This window comes from Sminthopsis crassicaudata, chromosome 2 (genome assembly GCF_048593235.1).
Source record: "Sminthopsis crassicaudata isolate SCR6 chromosome 2, ASM4859323v1, whole genome shotgun sequence".
NCBI classification, from domain to species: domain Eukaryota; kingdom Metazoa; phylum Chordata; class Mammalia; order Dasyuromorphia; family Dasyuridae; genus Sminthopsis; species Sminthopsis crassicaudata.
The window spans coordinates 177527377-177546966 of record NC_133618.1 but is presented as its reverse complement, the minus strand read 5'-3'; positions in this window follow the sequence as shown (position 1 = coordinate 177546966).

Here is a 19590-nt window from a genome sequence, read left to right as displayed (position 1 = left end):
GTTTTCTCAAGAAAAAAAAGGAAGGGTTAAGATTTATTTATTTATGCACAGTCTTCTGCTCTAGAGATTGGAGATGATTTTGCCTCAGAAGGAATGGAGTCTATGCTGACAAACCACAGAATCCTAGATCTAGGACATAAAGAAGATCTGTTATTTGTCCCTCTTCTCGCTTTTGCACATGAAAAAATTGAGGCATTCAGAGACAAAGTAACTTGTAGAAAGTCACACGGGTAGTGTCAAAGGTAATGTTAAAGTCAGATCCTCTGACTCCAGATTTAGTAGTCTTTTTACTGTATTGAGGCAGCATCTGGGTAGTGGAAGAGATGGCCTGGCTTAGAGTCAAGAAGATTTTAGTTCAAATCCAGCTTCAGGCACTTCCTATCTAGGCAAATCACTTAACCTTTATTTGCCTCAGTTTCTTCAACTATAAAATGGGGCTAATAAAGCACCTGCCTCACAGGGTTGTTGTGAAGATAAAATGAGATAATATTTGTACAATGCTTAGCACAGTTCCTGGCACATAGCAGGTGCTTAATGAATGTTTGTTCTCCTTTTCTCCTACTATGCTACCTCCTATAATAGCATCCATTTATTCCTATAGTGATTTGAACAAGCAGGAGAAGGAGTTCCTTGTTTCTAAAGGACAAAGTACAGAGAAGAGTAAGAACAAGCCTAAAGATTTTGAAGTTGAGAATGAATTGGAACTTGGTTTCTCTTGGTCTTTCATATCCAAAAAATTACTGAAAGTATACTTTATTGTTGAAAAAACAAAACAAACATGGTAATTTTGTGAATAAATCATGTGAAATAGGATATATTATCCTAAAATAAATGATCTAGAAAGATTGCTGAAACAAATATTAAACTATTTCCAATTTTTCTAAATGTTTCCTTTCAAAACTTGGGGGAAGGAGCTTCTATTTTCCTCAACCCCTAAGATTCAAAAATATTGAGAAAATTTGCATTTTTATAGAGACCAAGGTCCAGATCTACTGATTTATATTTCAGTGCTAATTTCCTCAAGCCACCATGCAAACATCTTTTCTGGGGGAGGTTGGATGTCTTCTAGTGTGCTATGATCATATCACCAGTTTGAATTGACTATCTGAAATCCCATACAAATTTGTTTCAAAGTTGATTGTAGGGAAAGAGTAAAAACATCTCAACAATTAAATCTGGGGAGAGGATTTGAAGGCTCAGGTAGGAGCTGCTGACTGTACTTCTGAGAGGGGTGTGTGTGTGTGTGTGTGTGTGTGTGTGTGTGTGTGTTGGCAGGACTGCAAGTAGGTCTTCCTAATCTTTGAGGATGAGATGTGTAGGAGTACAGAAATCAAAATTCATTTTTCTTACAAAATGTCCGGGTTTGGCTGTGAACTGTTAAATGTAGAAAGGCTGGTAGACCAAAGCTTTGTTAGCAGTCCTATTATCTTGATGTACAACCCTTTCTTCACTGATTTGTAGTTATTAGTACTCTCCCCGGGGGAAAAAAGTGCCATTTATTTATTTTGAATATATTTATTTATGCATGTGTTTTCTCCCTAGTAGAATATAAGCACCTTGAGAGTACTTAGAGATTATTTAATTTTTTTATCTTGCTATCTTCAGCATCCAGCATCATAGTGTCTGGCACATAAAAGAGGGATGACAAGTGTTTATTGATGGATTGACTGACTTGGTGAAACAATCTAATTAGGTGTCCCTGGCTTGCAAGACACATGACCAATATGAAGCTGAATACTTCTCAGATAGGGAAATCATATAGCAATTTTCAGAGGACAAATTTCATGGCCATCAGTATAATATGAAAAATTTGCATATTATTTACAATATTGCATGTGTATCCTTCCAGTGCTATGTAAGTGGTATTTTGTTGTTGTTTTAGAAGATCATTTTTATTGTATTGATGATAACTTTCCAACAAGTGAGCAGTATGTAGCAGATCTCCTCTCTTCCACTGAAGATGCTCAGTTGCTATTTCTCATTCTGGATGACTATGAGAAAGATTTATAGTGTTTGCTTCTGACCTTGTGTGATGTAACTGAAAAAAAAAACTCTCACTGTAAAATATCTTTGAATTCAATTATTTTATATGGATTCAGAGAAGTTTATGATTCAAGGGATATTAAAAAGGAAGATGTCTATCTTCTCACCTTTTTTCCTTTTCTAGCTAAAAATATTGCAAGACTATTTTGATTTGCATCCCAAGACTCTTGTGAGTCTGGGGTGGTGGGTTCTATTCTTCCATATGGCTTCTATTAGTATACTCTATAATTCTGCCCCCTTACTTCCTTGGACTCCTTTAAGTCCCAATTAAAAATCCATATTTTACAGGAAGCCTTTCCCAATCCTTCTTAATTCTAGTATCTTCCTGCTGTTAATTATTTCCCATTTATCCTGAGTGTAACTTGCTTTGTATGTATTTGTTTGTATATTGACTTTCCAATAGATGGTAAGTTCCTTGAGAGGAAATATTGTCTTTTTCCTCTCTCTCTCTCTCTCTCTCTCTCTCTCTCTCTCTCTCTCTCTCTCTCTCTCTCTCTCTCTTTCTCTCTCTCTCTCTCTCTCTTTTTTTTTTTTTCTATCTCCAGAATTTAGCACAGTGTCTGACCCATAGTAGCCATTTAAGTATTGATTGATTGATTAAAAGACATGTTCTATCTGGACAAGTTTGAGTCTGAGTTTTGAGCTACCTCTTTTGTGTTTGTTCTTTCATGATACCTGGCAAGCTACTGTTTGAGACAGTTGTGTCCACAGTTGGGGGTGACTTTGTAAGTTTGAAAGGTCCAAGAGTGCTGTTCAGATGATTGTGAAATGAAGTTTGTTTCTGCAGATGAAGGAGCAATTGACTATGGAAGTAGCTAAGCATGAAATTCAGAGGAGGTTAGAATTTCCAGTAGAGTGGTAGTACACAGTCAAAATCAAAAGTAAAATGTCTAATCAGCACTTGCACAAATACTTCATGTTCTGAAGAAGTTTAGGTCTTTTCCTTGCAATGGATTGTAACCACAACTTATAAATTCAGTTGCTGAATTCTGATTGTCGATATGCATTTGTAAGTCTTTAATGTTAAGCATTTTGGGGGTATATATGAATAAACTACCTTTCCCTTATCTGGTTCATATTGTACATGGCATACCTTTGTACTTCACCTTTTTGAGGAGAAGTTAAACTTGACCCAGTGACTAAATTTATTATTGAGAGCATTGGGGAGGAGACCTAATAAGCTGAAGAGTGTGAGATACAAGTAAAACCAATGAATCCAAGATTAGAAGGAAAGCAGAAAATTTGGGGAAAATTTTTATAAAGTTTCTTGGATAAAGATCTCATATCTCAAATGGATAGGGAACTTAGTCAAATACATAAAAATGTGTCATTCTCCAATTGATAAATAGTCAAAAGATATGAATAGGCAGTTTTTGGAAGAAGAAATCAGAGAAATTTATAAACATATATATGTTCATATGAAAAATACTCTATTTATTAGAGAAATGAAAATTATAATAACTTTGAGATGCCATCTCACACTTATCATATTGATTAAAATGATTGAAGGGGGAAATGACAAATGTTGGAGGTGATTTTAAAAAATTGGGACATGAATATACTTTTGGTAAAACTGTGAATTGATTCAATCATTTTGGAGAGCAGTCTGGAATTATACCCAAAGATTTATTAAACAATGTATACACCATGTAAAATGTATGGGATTACCTGCCATCGGGGGGAGAGAGTGGAGGGAGGGAGAGGATAATTTGGAAAAATGAAAAAAAAATGTATACACGTTAAGTTATAATACTACTACTAAGTCTGCTTCCCAAAGTGATTAGGGAAAAAGGAAAAATCTATGTTTTAAAATATTCCTAGCTGCTTTCTTTGTGGTAGAAATGAGCTAGAAGCTGAGAGGATATCCATCACTGGAGAGTGTATAAATCAAGTTGTGGGTATATGATTATGATGGAATAACACTGAGATGTAAGAGATGAGCAGGTGAGTTTTAGGGAAATTTGGAAAGAGTTAAATGAACTAATGAAGAGTGAAAATGAGTAAAATTAAGAGTAAAGAGTAAAATTTTTTTGTTTGAAGAGTATATGTATATGAATATTTAAATCAACTATAATAGACCTATGAAGGAAGATGTTATCTACCTCCAGAGAAAAAAATTGATATATGGAACTATATAATTATATAGTTATATATATATATATATATATGTATATATAAAATCTGTGTCAAATATTGGCCTTTTATAGCACAGAGTTGGAGGAGGGAGGGGGGGAAACAGCTTGGAATTCATATATTATACAACAAAATAAAAAAAAGAACTTGAAGACCCAGGTTAGTGTGTGTGTGAGGATGGATCTCCTAGTGAACAAAGAAATTCTCCCTATAATGTTCCTGACAGCTAATAATCAACCATTTACTTCTCTTTTTGGAAAATTTACTACTTCAGTGGGTGTATTATTTTATTATTTGGATAGCTCTTATTGTTCATGAGTTCTTTTCCATCTTGAGCCCAAAATCTACTTCTTTCTAACATCTACCATTGATTCTATTTTTCTCTTCTCCCTTAAATCTATAACAAAGAATAAGTTTAATCTCTCTTCCAAATGGCAGTATTTCAAATATTTTATAATGCAAACTTGTATTCTCCTTTACCTGTTAGGATTACTAAGTGAGAACTGAGGTTGTCTGGATAGTTACAAGGTGAGAACTCAGGTTGACTTGATAGAGGGGGCAAGCTCATTGGCTGGGGTGGTTCTTCCCAGAAGCCCTTGCATTATCCCACGCCCATTCTCTGGGAGAATAAAAGAAGAGGACTCTCAGAGAAAGAGGAGACTCTGAATTGCATCAGGCTTGACGGAGCTCTCTGCAGGAAGGGAAGTCACTTCTTTGGACAAGAGTTAACAGCAACTGCCTGGAGACAACAGTTCATTACAGGAAGAAGAATCTGTCGGAGAGATTTGAGTAGAAGACACAGCAGATCTCTTCCCAGAGAGCGATCCAGCAGCTTCTGGAGACGACAGCTCGTTACAATTGGCGTCCACACGTGGGGCAAGGACTTTTGCTTATCCTGACAAGAGGAGCTAGACCAGACCTTCGCAATTTGGCGCCCGAACAGGGACAGACACAGTCCTGATTCCAGTGGAAAAGCTTCCAATCTAGATCTCAGTCTCTCTGACCCAGAACCGTGAGTAACGAGGAAACTTTGTTAAAGATTAAGTGAGCGTGCTAATAGATAAATAAGGAACTTAACTTGTTAAGGGCTAAACCAGGAATCTCTTATAGCTGAAATGGGGCAGATGTTAGCTATATTCAATCCCTGGACCTCAGCCGACTCAACCTCAGCCCCAGACGCAACCTCAGCTCCATTCAGGAGTGGTACTATAGAGAGTATAATCAACATAATTGAGGAGCAGAGTTTACTTGTAACCTGGGTACAGATTGCTAAACTCTTGGCTGCATTAAGACGCACATCCCCTTGGTTCTTAGAGGAAGAAAAGATAGATGTAGATAAATGGAAGCTAGTGGGATATGAAATGAAAGAATTTCAAGCAAAAAATGGGCCTCGTTCAATTTCTGCAGAAGTATTTTATATCTACAACATAGTTCAATTAGCCTTAAACTATCAAGCAAGTTGTAGGAGAAGGAAAAGTTCTAAAAATGAACAGAGGAGGAAGTGTGAGAAAAAAAGGAAAGATCAAGATCTTTCCCTAGAGCAAGAGGATTTAAATGAGGAATTATGGTATGATTCTCTTGAAGAAGCTTCAACCCTGCCTAGAGAACAGATTATTGACAGGCCCACATCAACCCCACCTTCAGAGATGGAGGAAGAAAGAGGGGAAGAGGCAGAAACACAAACAGAATTGCCTGTGAAGCAGCCTAAGCCTATGACAAGATTAGAAAAAGCATTGGTTAAAGCTAAGAGAGAAGGACAGGATATAAGTGATTTTATACATGCATATCCTGTGATTGAAGAGATTGATTCTGTAGGTAAAAAAAGGAGAAGATATGCACCTTTAGATTTGAATAAAATTAAGGATTTGAAAAAAGGTTGTACCCTTTATGGGGCTACATCAGCTTATGTCAAAATGTTACTAGATGGTTTGTCTTATGAAGTCCTAACCCCGAATGATTGGAAATCCATAGCAAGGACATGTCTGGAACCTGGAGAAAATTTATTATGGCTTGCGGAATTTCATGAATTATGTAAAATTCAAGTCAGATGCAATTTGGAAATAGGAGTTAACACACAATACACTTTTGAGCACTTGGCTGGTGAAGGTCGGTATGGAGAGAATTCGGAACAGATTAATTATACCATGACAATATATGAACAAATTGCTAAGGCTGCAATAAAAGCTTGGGGTGTCCTTCCTGGACAGAAAGATCGTGGAGAGGCTTTCACTAAAATACAGCAAGGTCCCAATGAACCTTTTGCAGATTTTGTGGGACGTTTGCAAACTGCTCTCAAAAGAACTATTGGAGAAAATTCAGCTACAGAAATAATGACCAGACATCTGGCTAAGGAAAATGCCAATGAGATTTGCAAAAGAATTATATGGGGATTAGACAAAGATGCTCCTTTAGAGGAGATCATAAGACGCTGTGCTACAGTGGGAACAAATGCTTTTTACACCCGGACAATGATGAATGTGGAAAGACAGGGTCCCTCCTGGCAAGGGCCTTCTAGAGAAACTCGGCGATGTTTTCAATGTGGAAAAATTGGACATTTAAGAGCTCAGTGTAGGTATGGAGATACAGTGAGAAGACAGGGTGAAAGAAGACCTAAAACCCCATGTCCAAAATGCAACAGAGGACTCCACTGGGCATCAGAGTGTAGAATAATTCAGGGAAATGGGATGAGGGGCCCTGGGCCCCTGGCAAAAAAGACTTGGGGCATGATGGCAGCTGATGTTACACCCAAAGAACCTTTAGAAGGCCAGGACTCTGATTTAATCAACCAGCAGAAAAGCAATCACATGGCAGAAAGGGATTACCTGATAAGTGAGTCAAAAGGCAATCAGATAGCAAAAATGGATTACACTTGGGGAGAATACAGGCCTTTTAAACCAACAGGGCTGTGTCCAGTGCAAACAACTACAATGTAATTGCCAGATGATGAGAAGAGATTTAGAAAGTGGTAAATAGAAGGTAATTAGATAGGTTAACTGCCTGGGGGAGAGGGTTTGCTTGTATTTCTTCAGCAAGAGAAGGAATCAGATGGGTGCCAACGAGTCGTATTCGCCTTGTCCATCAGAGAGAGACAAAAAAGAGAAAAACCTCAAAATAAAGGAGAAGATCTAAGAAACATCTGACACTGAAAGAGCATGGATAATAAGAAGACTGTTAAAGAACTTTAAAAACCAGCAGGAATCATTGGCCTTCCTCACACAAGATGAGACTAATGGACAATGGACTTATGGACATTTATAAATTTTCAATTTATGATTATTTGATTATGTTATTTGTCATATACTTCTAGCATGTGTTATGTTACTATGTTACTATGTGCTTATGTAATTTATGTAATTATCTGTAATACTTCCCATATTGATGGATTTATGTTTCAAGGTCATGACTGTCCTATGTTCTAAATCAAAAGAAAGGGGGAGATGTTAGGATTACTAAGTGAGAACTGAGGTTGTCTGGATAGTTACAAGGTGAGAACTCAGGTTGACTTGATAGAGGGGGCAAGCTCATTGGCTGGGGTGGTTCTTCCCAGAAGCCCTTGCATTATCCCACGCCCATTCTCTGGGAGAATAAAAGAAGAGGACTCTCAGAGAAAGAGGAGACTCTGAATTGCATCAGGCTTGACGGAGCTCTCTGCAGGAAGGGAAGTCACTTCTTTGGACAAGAGTTAACAGCAACTGCCTGGAGACAACAGTTCATTACAGGAAGAAGAATCTGTCGGAGAGATTTGAGTAGAAGACACAGCAGATCTCTTCCCAGAGAGCGATCCAGCAGCTTCTGGAGACGACAGCTCGTTACATTTACCCTAATTAAGTCTTCAGGCTAAATACTTTCAGTTCTTTCAACTATCTTTTTATTGTAAGAACTTTCACTATTCTACATACATACACTGGATTATCAATGTTCTGTCTTAAATGTGGTATTTAGAACTGATCAAATTCCATCTATAGTACTATCATTAATCGTGTTTTGGACTTTATGCTTCTCTTAATATATCTGAAACAAAAATGATATTTTTAGTTGTCTCATTATACTGTTGATTCATTGAGTTTAAAATTCACTGAAAAGCCCTGACCCATTTCCACATGAATTACTGATGTGTGGTTAGTTATGCTTCTCTGTTCTGTAACTATGTAATTGAGTTTTAGTTATGCTTCTCTGTTCTGTAACTATGTAATTGAGTTAAAAAAAAAACTACTATAAATGTATTGCTTTGTATTTATTCCAATGAAAGTTAGTTTGTTACTTTGGGGTCATTGTTCTATTCTATCCAGGTCTTCTTGAATTTGGGTTCTATTTTCTAGCATATTAGCTCTTCCTACAAAATTTATGTTATCTGCAAATGAGATAAGAATGTCATCGTTGTCCTCCCAATGGTTGATCAAAATGTTAAATAGGATAAGGTTGAGTACCAGAATCCTCTTTCCATTAACTAACTCATTAATCAATACTTTCTTGGATAGTTGTTCCAAGATAGGATATTGTGAGTTGTATCCACTAAGTTCAATTTGTCATTTGTTTTTCTGTCTTCATAAGATCTCTTGCGTCTTCCCTTTCTCTTTGCTCACACAGTCATTCCCTTAGTTTAGTGACTGATCTTATTTACCAGAAATTATTGCAAAAGCCTCCTGTTTATTCTCCTTGACTACAATCTTCCCCCACTTCAAATTATGCTCCCTATAAGTTCTCCAAAAGTGTTTTTTCTAGGTATAACTCTGGTCTTGTCACTTTTCTCCTCAATAAATCCCAGTGGCTTCCATTTGACTTAAAGATCAAAAAGAAACAAACATTTATTTAAATTTTAAATCTTTTGAATACCTGATTCCTTTCTACTTTTCCAGTCTTATGTTTTTTCTCTTATTCACATTTTTTAGTGCAGTCATACTGCTCTGTCCACTACTCTGAACATGATACTCCATCTTCTTTTTCTGTCTTTGTACTGGCTCCTCTTTATACCTGAAAGGCATTCCCTCCTTTCTATTTCTTAGAATCCCTGGCTACATGAAACCTTTCAGTGTACCTTTCAAAATTACCTTGGATTAATGAACATTCTGTAGATATTTGCATACAAACATGTTGTCTTATCCTTTGGATATCAGCTCCTTGAGGACAGGAACTATTTTATATTTGTCTTTGTAGCCCCAGAACTTAGCACAGTATCAGAAACTTAGTGTGTGTTAGCACTTCATAAATGTTTGTTGTTTGATTGATTTGCTCATCTATTAGTCTTGCCCATTTGTATTATAAATAATTCACATTTATGTCTTAACTTGTATTCTATAAAATGAATTGGAAATGAATCCTATTGATGGGGGATGATTAAATTAAATATGCTGCATGAATTTAAATGAAATATCTTTGTCAAGATGAGTAACAATCCCATAAGTAACAATGAATATGAAGAATTTTAGAGAAAATGGGAAACCTTAACTAAACTAAGATAGTAAAATAAACAGGGCCAGGAAAAACAGTAGATACAATCTCCACAAAAAAAAATGTAAAAACAGAAAAACAAAAACAACATCCCCCAAACTGTGTAATGATAATGATCAAGCTTATCCCAGGGGAAAAAAAAAAAAAAAAGATAAGAAAATGTACTTCCTCTTTGGACCAGAGATGGAGGATTAGGGATGGGTACCATTCATTGGCTAAGTAGTTAGACTAATTTGTTATATTGATTGATTTTGTTGAATTCTTTCTTTTAAATTTTTTGCTTCAAGAGATGACTCTTTGGCAAGGATATAGGTAAAGCACACATCTGGAAATAAAGGTGATTTCAAAACAAATTATATTAATGAACATTAAAAAGTGTTTAAAATCCAAAATGTTTGTCTTGCAACAATCTTATTAGGAAGATAGAGTGAGAATTATCAGCCCTATTTAACTAGCAAGAAAACAGCTCTGAGAGGTCAACTGAGTTCTCAATATCAGAAAATATTATGGACAATATTTAAACTCAGTTCTTTTTTATATTTATAGCTGTCTTTCTAGGACACTAAGGTACTATTATCAGTGCAACATTACATCACAGAGCATGCTTACTTTTCCTATTATTTTTCTTTCTATTCATTTTAATCAGACTCATGAAGAACTCTGACTTACCTATGCAGTGACTCCCTAATTGATCCTTCCTTGTCTTTCAAACTTGCATCTGACTAAAATGGTAACCTGGAACCTCGAACTCCAAGAAGTGTGGGTGTTGTCAGAGCAGGAAGGGAAGGACCAGTTCCTGTAATGAGTCAACTTTTTTCTGGGAGTAAAGTCTTTCTTCAGCAAGGTGAATGAACCTAGTTCTCCTCCAAGAGAGCCCTATTCAGCACCTCATCACCATCACGTGGAGAGGAGTTTGTTTACCTCCAGTGTGGATTTATCCCTAGAGAGCATTATTTTCCCTTTTGCTTATAAGAGATATTAACTAGAAACTTTTAAGTCATCTTCATCATAAAATGACAACTTTTCTTCCCTGGTAATTGAACTGACTTGTCCACGAAGGATACAATTCTTAGCTTAGATTTTCTTGCAAATATTACTTACTAGCTGTGTGACTTTTGAAAGGTCCTTTTTTATATAATCTCAGTTTTCTCATCTGCAAATGGAGAAGGTGATCTTAAGGATTATTTTTGGCTCTGACATTTTGTAAAAAAACATGCTTAGGAATTTAAGTGTTAAAGTAGCTTGGTGGAGGTAGAATCAATTGGCCACCAAGACATAGGGAGAGTTAAAGATCTGAGAGTGATTTCATATTCTTAGTTATCTTCCCTTTTTCTTCTCTTCATAATCCAATTTAGGAATCTGAGGGAACTGGAACTGAGAGTTTATGAAGATGTAAGAGAGAAAAGAGGGTGACACTCTTGGAGGAACTGAGATGTATTGAATAAAATGGTAGACTGGAAGTCTCTAAGACCTGGGTTTAAATCCCACTTCAAAGAAGTCATACCCTTTTTAGATCTCAGTTTGTTCATCTGTAAAATTGGAGGTTGACCTTACTGACCCATAAGATCCTCCTAGTTCTAAATCTGTTATCACTAGGTAGCATCAAACACTAATTAATCACTAGGACAGTGAGCTGAAATACCTCTATTCTATCCACAATTAGGGATTGATTGATTATAATTCTTTATGCATTAATTTGCTATGATCTTGGACAAGTCACTTTCCCCCCTTTAGCTTCAGTTATTTGTAAAATGGAGCAATTAAATTACATGATCTGTATAGTCTCTTCTGGTCCTAAAAGTCTATTTCATAATATAAATTGGAAATCATAATATGTGATAAAACATGAAGAATCAATCTTTGAAAGGCCTTTTTGGTTTAACTCACTCCTTTTATAGTTGAGGAAACTTTTCTAAGGCTGTTCATTGAGTTAGTTTAATGTCCTTAATGATGATGGATCATTATTGTTTTTACCATAGCATCTCATTTATCTGAAACCCAATTATCTGATAACTACTCCTATCAGGAACAAAGGAAGTAAGTGAAAAAGCCTGCTGAGCAGCCAAAAATAGCTTTCACAAAGTCCATGAACTAAAAACTCATGCATGTTATTCCCAGGAGCCTTTGCTGATAGTTATTTTTTATTTGAATATATTGGTGGAAAGCATTGCTATTTGATTTCCAAGCTTATCACAAATTGAAGACAATAGATTATAGAAAGAAAGAGAAGAGTCTGCCAGAGACAGGTACTTAGATTGAAAGAAGGGATGGCTGACAAGACTGACAACAAGGGAGGTAATAGTAGAAAAAAATTCCCTTATACAGGAATTCAAAAGGTTCTAGAGTCAAAACTATACAGTGTGCAGATAAAGAGTTCTATTAAGTAAAATTCAAGAGCATCTGAATAATATTATTACATGGATATTATAGTGTTGGTAATTAATTTTCAACAGGATAATTCTGACTATGCAAAAAAAAATACATTCAGTATACTCTAAGAAAGCAGGAAAATGCATCCTATTTGAGGAAAAATTGTTTCAGGTAATTAACAATAACATTTGTAATAGTAACAGTGGTAATAGAGGTTTGATCCTTAAAGGGTTAAATTTACAGTTTTACAATTGACTCTGCTAGATGGGAAAAAATCATTCCCCCAAAGTCCTGGATAGTTAAGATTTTATTTCCATTGAATACTCCCCCCTCCCCCATCCTACCTGCCCCTGAAAGGATTTCTCACTTTTTTTTCTTTTTAAAAATCATTTTTCATTTAACAAGCATTAAATTCTCCTCCCCCTATTTAAAAAGAAAAAAAGAAAAACAACATCCTAGTAACATATATACAAAGTTAAGCTAAACAAATTCTCACACTATGTTTGTCTCATTTTGCATCTTGAATCCAGCTAAGAAGTGGGTTGAACCACCCTATAAATGTGGTCAGTCATTTTATCTATCAGATAAAATTTCTTTCAAAAATTTGTCTTTCCATTGCTAATGTGTTCGTGTGTGTGTGTGTGTGTGTGTGTGTGTGTGTGTGTGATTTTGCTCACTTCCTTCTCTAAGTATTTCCACAGGTCTTCTTGGGTATCTATGAATCCATCTCTCTCTCTCTCTCTCTTTCTCTCTCTCTCTCTCTCTCTCTCTCTCTCTCTCTCTCCTCTCTCTCTCTCTCTCTCTCTCTTTCTCTCTCTCTCTCTCTCTCTCTCTCTCTCTCTCTCTTTCTCTCTCTCTCTCTCTCTCTCTTTCTCTCTCTCTTCTCTCTCTCTCTCTCTCTCTCTCTCTTCTCTCTTTCTCTCTCTCTCTCTCTCTCTCTCTCTCTCTCTCTCTCTCTCTCTCTCTCTCTTTCTCTCTCTCTCTCTCTCTCTCTCTCTCTCTCTCTCTTTCTCTCTCTCTCTCTCTCTCTCTTCTCTCTCTCTCTCTCTCTCTCTTTTATTATGGCTTTTTATTTACAAGATATGAGCATAGGTAATTTTTCAGCATTGACAATTGCAAAACCTTTTTGTTCCGACTTTTCCACTCCTTCCCCCCACACCTTCTCCCAGATGGCAGGTTGACCAATACATGTTAAAGTCTAAGTTAAATACTATATATATATATATATGTATACACACACACACACACATGTCCAAAAAGTTATTTTGCTGTACAAAAAGAATCGGACTTTGAAATAGTTGAATCCATCTCTTTAATAATTTCTTATGGCATAATTTTATCCTATTAAATCTATATATTGGAATTTGTTCAGCCACTCCTAATTGAGGGACATTCATTTAGTTGCCAATTCTTTGTTATCACAAAAAGAACTGCTATAAATATTTTTGTACATATAGTAACTTTTCTTCTTTTGTTGATGTGTTTTGGGGCATAAATCTATAAGTATGTTCTGGAAGCAGCTGACTCATTCATTCTGCTGATCTGTTTCAGATGAAAAAACTGAATCCAAGGAGGGTATTAGAATTTGAATTCTCAAAGCCATAAAGTTGAAACCTTAATGAATTTGCTTCTAGTATGGGCTTTACAGCAATCTTTCATTGATTTCAGCTTTACCGTAAAGTGACAGAGTGTAGCAGTGTTATCAGGCATAATAGAGAATGGAATAAGGCTTAGACACATGGATTGAAACAAATGTGTTTACTCTGCAGCCATCCCTTTTCCCCCTTCACTGTTGGCCGGGGTAACTTCTAGACATTTCTATAGGATCTATTTATGAATGGCCAGCACCAAAAAGGGGACAATTTGGTCACGCCTAGAAGGTAGATAAAACTTCAGGGAGCCTGCAAAGGAATCTGGAGATAAAGTTCTCTATCTGGGCAGGTTAACACCCAATTACAACAGAGCAGTGTTGACTTACACTTTTCCTTATCAAGGAAATCAGGCATTCATGTAAATCAGAAAAGGATTTGATGGATGTCAGCTCATTTGATTTTCTAGCTGGGACAGGTATGGTTAAACAAAATATAGATTCTTCTTATCTACAGTGGCGACTATTGCTCTGGGTTCCCCTTGGCTCCCCCCCCCCCCCACAACCTCTATAAAAACAAGGTCCTTATCTAGAAACTATAATACCTGAGTATGGGCCTCAGTGGACATTAAAGTCACTCTGCCAATGCTATAGGTCAGGCTCAACTGGAGTCATTTTAGTAGACAGATGATGTTTCCTTATCTCTAGTTGTCTTGGCAATAAAATGTCTCTCTGTCTTGAGATGCTTGTTTAGACTACCTCTGGGAGCAGGGAGCAGGTAGGGTCTCCCAGAGAGCTCTTTAAAGTATGGAAGTTTAAAATGGATTGGGCATACAATCTTTTCCTCTTTGATTAAAAGTGGTTTTTTTTGTTTGTTTGTTTTGTTTTGTTTTTTTTGAAATCTCATATCTTTTACATGTCTCCCTGCAGGAATTTTATGGGGAAAGGACAATGCAAAAGGAAAATACTGCTTTGGTACATAACTGTGAAAGACCTGAACTTGGAATTAGGATATGGTTTTAGTGGAGGCTCTTTACTACCTGGGTAACAAGTCAATTCCTTTCTTTGCCTCTATTTTTTCTTGGGTAAAATGAGAAGATTGGACTAAATGACTTCTGAGGTTCCTTTCAACTCTCTGGCCCGAAGATTGCAAGTGTCCTTGAGAAAGAATAGGGAAGAAGGATAATTATGGAGAGGTAAAAAGACAAAGTTGACAGATAGGAAATTTAAACACAAGTTTCTGGGTGATTCTGGTTAAACTGCAAGCTAATCAGTTTAGAATTGTGAGGGGTCTTAGAGGATATTAAGTTCGAGACCCTAATTTTACAGATAGGTAACCTAAATCACAGAAATGTTAGATGATATGCCCAAGGTGGGAGAGTTCCTAAGTATCTGAGGTAGGATTTGTGTTCAGGTCTTTGTGATTTCAAATCCAGCACTCTACCTACTTATAATATCTAACTGCCTCTTATTTAGCATTTAGCATATATTTTTCCATTGTGAACCCATTATGACTCATTTCCTCTAGAGAATCTTTCCTGACCCACCTTACTTTATACTCATTACTCTGTAACTTTCTACAGTTTCGGGATGAACAAAATGAGCCTTAAGTGGCTTTTCTAGGGTCATACAATTAGAAACACTAGAAGTGTTTTATATATATATATATAATCAATAATTTGACAACACTGACCCTTGCATAGCCTTGTGTTTCAGATTTTTCTCCTTTTCCCCACCTCCTCCTCTAGATGGCAAGCGATCCAATATATGTTAAACACGTTAAAATATATGTTAAATCCAATATGTATAAACATATTTATACAATTCTCTTGCTGCACAAGAAAAATAAGATTAAAAAAAAAAGAAAGTAAATGAGTAAGAAAACAAAATGCAAGTTAACTGTAACAAAAAGAGTGAGATTGTTATGTTGTGATCCACATTCAGTTCCCACAGTTCTCTCTCTGGCTGTAGATGACAAGATCATTGGAACTGGCATCAGTGATCTCATTATTGGAAAGAGTCACCTTCAACAGAACTAATTTCATATAATGTTGATGTTGCTGTGCATAATGATCTTCTGGTTCTGCTCATTTCACTTAGGATCAGTTGATGTAAGTCTCTCCAGGCTTCTCTAAAATCATTCTCCTGATTGTTTCTTATAGAACAATAATATTCCTTAGCATTCATATACTATTCAGCCATTCTCCAACTGATGGACATCCATTAAGCTTCCAGTTTTTAGCCACTATAAAAAGGACTTCCACAAACATTTTTGCACATAAGAGTCCCTTTTCTTCCTTTAAGATCTCTTTGGGATATAAGCTCAGTAGAAACACTACTGGATCAAACGGTATGCACAGTTTGATAACTTTTTGAACATGGTTCCAAATTGCTCTCCAGAATGGCTCTATCCACTGCACTACCTAGCTGCCCCCTGACTACTCTATTTTTTAGCCAGTACCAAATGGTTTTGATGACCACTGCTTTATAATATAGTTTTAGGTCTGGCACAGCTAAGCCACCTTTATTAGCATTTTTTCATTAATTCCCTTGAATTCTTTATTTTTTTGTTCTTCTAGAACTTTATTATTATTTTTTCTAGATCTATAAAATAATTTCTTGGGAGTCTGATTGGTATGGCACTAAACAAGTAGATGAATTTAAGTAGTACTGTTATTTTTATTATATTCACTTGACCTACTCATAAGCATTTGACATTTTTCCAACTGATTAGGCCTGACTTTATTTGTGTGGAAAGTATTTTGTAGTGTGTTCATATAGTTCCTGACTTTCCCTTGGCAGATATTTATATGGAATTATCCTTCAACACTGCTAAAGTTGTGAATTGTTTCTAACAGTTTTTTTAGTTGATTCTCTAGGATTCTCTAAGTATATCATCATATCATCTGCAAAGAGTGATAATTTGGTTTCCTCATGACCTACTCTAATTCCTTTAATCTCTTTTTCTTCTCTTCTTGCCAAAGCTAACATTTCTAATACAATATTGAATAATAAGAGCGAGGATTCCAGAGAGTTTTCATTTATGTAGGTTATATTGAGATAAAAAAGTATTTATTCATTGAAAGTAACAGTAATAAATCCATTAAATGCTAACATAAATGGTACATTTTATGAAAAATAACGGTTTTCCAAAGCAAAAAAAAAAATTGGGAAGAATATTATTATTTTATATATATTCTTGAAAGTTTCTCTAATGTTTGGCTAAAGGAATACAGCTGGATTCTCATAATTCTGTATCTAATCTGTTGCTATAAATAATTTTGGTGAAAGTATATGGAAAAAAAGTATAAATTATAAGTGACTTTCTTGGGATCACACATCTAGTAACTATTTGAAGTGGTATTTGAACTCAGGTTTTCCTAACTCCAGAACCAGCACTGTAGCTACTGTGCCCCCTAGGTATTCCTCAATAATCTCATGAAGATATGTTGTTGAAAAAGGGAGAAGTATTTTAATATACAGATAATGTTTTAGTATTATCATGAAGATAATTTTGACCTTAGATCCTCTGAAAAGATGTTAGGTATCCCAGGGATCTGTAGACCAGATTCTGAAAGCTGATGAATTAGAGCTTTACCAAAATCAAACTGAGAGACTTAGGACAGTGGTCTTCAAAGTGGGGTGGAAATACATCAGAGGGTGAACAAGATAATCCATTACTTCTTTGAGAGTTGAACTCATTCTTTTTTATCTTCTCTCATTGGATTTAGAAAAGGAGGTTCTATTGAAAATTTTGGGGATGTATTGCTTGTAAAAAAGGAGATTTTGAGGGAATATCATCACTTTCTTCAAGTATCTGAAGGATACTTGTTTCTATAGAGAGGACCCAATGTAATTTATAACTTCTGTGAACTGTCATCCAGAGGACTTCAACCTGCTGAGTTTAATCTATAAAGATCCAGCTCCATTATAGCCTGAAGTCTTCAATTACTTAAAAGGAAAAATTTGTAGCTAGGGTACAGGGAGACTATCTTAAATATAACTTTACTATTCTTTTCTGAGTTATCACAATCCCCATCCTTCCCTTTTTTGCTGCCAGCCTGATCCTCTGAACAAGCTTTCAGTTTCTTCCTTATGTGCCAGATAAAACCATTCAAAGTAGTTATAACCATGAGCCAGGTACCCATGGCAGCTGTGTAGACATTATTGGGATACTTTTCCAAGCCCATACTTAGTACATACCTATCGCCCCTCTTTGAATTTCTTTTTATCACCTCATTGTGATTGGTTGGCTCTATGTATCACAACAGAGAGTAAGAATATTACCTAACTAATTTTCTGTTTTTGGAGGGAAGAAATGGTTTTTCAAATTAAAATTCACCTGCTTGGCTAGTTACATGGATCAAATTAATTGAATAATTAATTATTAACTGTTATTACTCACAGTTCATTTTATTCCCATAATATGCATAGAATTTTTTTAAAAAATGAAAGCTATTCAATCATATTGCTTTCTTAAATATTATATTTTAGTGAGACAAAAAGCAGTCTTATTTGATATACCCCTAAGTCATAAAGCTAGAGAATGATTATTATGGAACCCTGAGAGTGGTAACCATTTCATTGAAGGTGGTTACATTGTGATTAGTGTCACTTTCGAAAGGAAGAACAAGTATGATTAAGTATGGTAGGAAATTAGCTAAGAGACCACTTTATTGAAAATCTGCTTTCTTCTGCCAAGCCTCTGATTTCAGTCATGTCAATGAAGAAATCTAGAAACTTGCACACAGGTTTCTCATCTATCTCAGCTGGTGTAGGGTAAATTCTAAGCCAGTGGGGTTGGCAATTTTTCAGGATTATGAAAAAGATCTGCTTCCTATCTCTTTGTCTAGCCAGGGGATAAGAGGTGAGTGATTTAGTATAACTTAAGGAGCATTAAAGTTTACCCAAATCTCCTAGCCCCACCAAATGCTGAAGTTCTATCAATTAGGGCAAAGGATTCTTTACTGTGTGTGTGTGTGTGTGTGTGTGTGTGTGTGTGTGTGTGTGTGTGTGTGTGTGTGTGTGATGGACCCTATTAGCAGGTTTGTGAGGCCTAAGAACGCTTTTCTCAGAATAATGTTTTTAAATGCATAAAATAAAAAATATATAATTACAAATGAAATCAATTAAATTAAAAAGGAGAAAAGCTAATTGAGTGAAAAGTTGTTTAAGATATGATTCATTCCCTGAACATACAGTCTAATAGGAGAGAGGAGATATATATGCAGAGAACTATGAAATTACATATGACAAGTGGATAAAGTTGGGAAGCCATCACAAGAAATGTTATACGGAGTCAGCAAGGGATGAAAAGATAGATTGTTGAGTAGTAGTGAGGATCTAGTTCATGTCTAGATTTTCTTTTTAAATTGAGGTGAAAGGTGAAATTTTCTCTTATGAAATTGGAGAGCTGGCTGTCTCCTAGCAAAAGGAAGTGCCAACGGCCAGTTGGTTATTTATTTCTTTCCAGCCCTCTATTTTTATGATGGGTTGTAAATGAGGATGTTGGGGAGCTAATAAAGAAAATGGCACCAAGGCAAATAAATAGCAGAGTCCTTGCCCATGTGGCACCTGTAGTCTAAAGGTGCTCATGATGCAATCTTAAGGCTCATTTGTGGCCCCAGAAAGGGGTGGAGCAGCAAAGGAGTAGAACCCAGGACAGCCCAGAGATAAAAAGAGGCAAGAACCTCTCTCTCTCTCTCTCTCTCTCTCTCTCTCTGTCTCTCTCTCTCTCTCTCTCTCTCTCTCTCTCTCTCTCTCTCTCTCTCCTCTCCTTTTTCTTTTTCTCTCTCTCACTCCCTCCCTCCCCCAAAGTAAGAAGCATTACAAATGGATTACAAATGTCTGTGAACAGGAGAACCAGAGTATTTGGGGAGCAGGAATGTGGGAGAAGAGGACTGAGGACAGAATTCATAGTCACTTTGGAGAAGTAGAGATTAACATGGATTAGCTAATGCCATTAAAAGATCCTAAAGTCAAAACAAAACTGTAAGAACAAGGTCAGC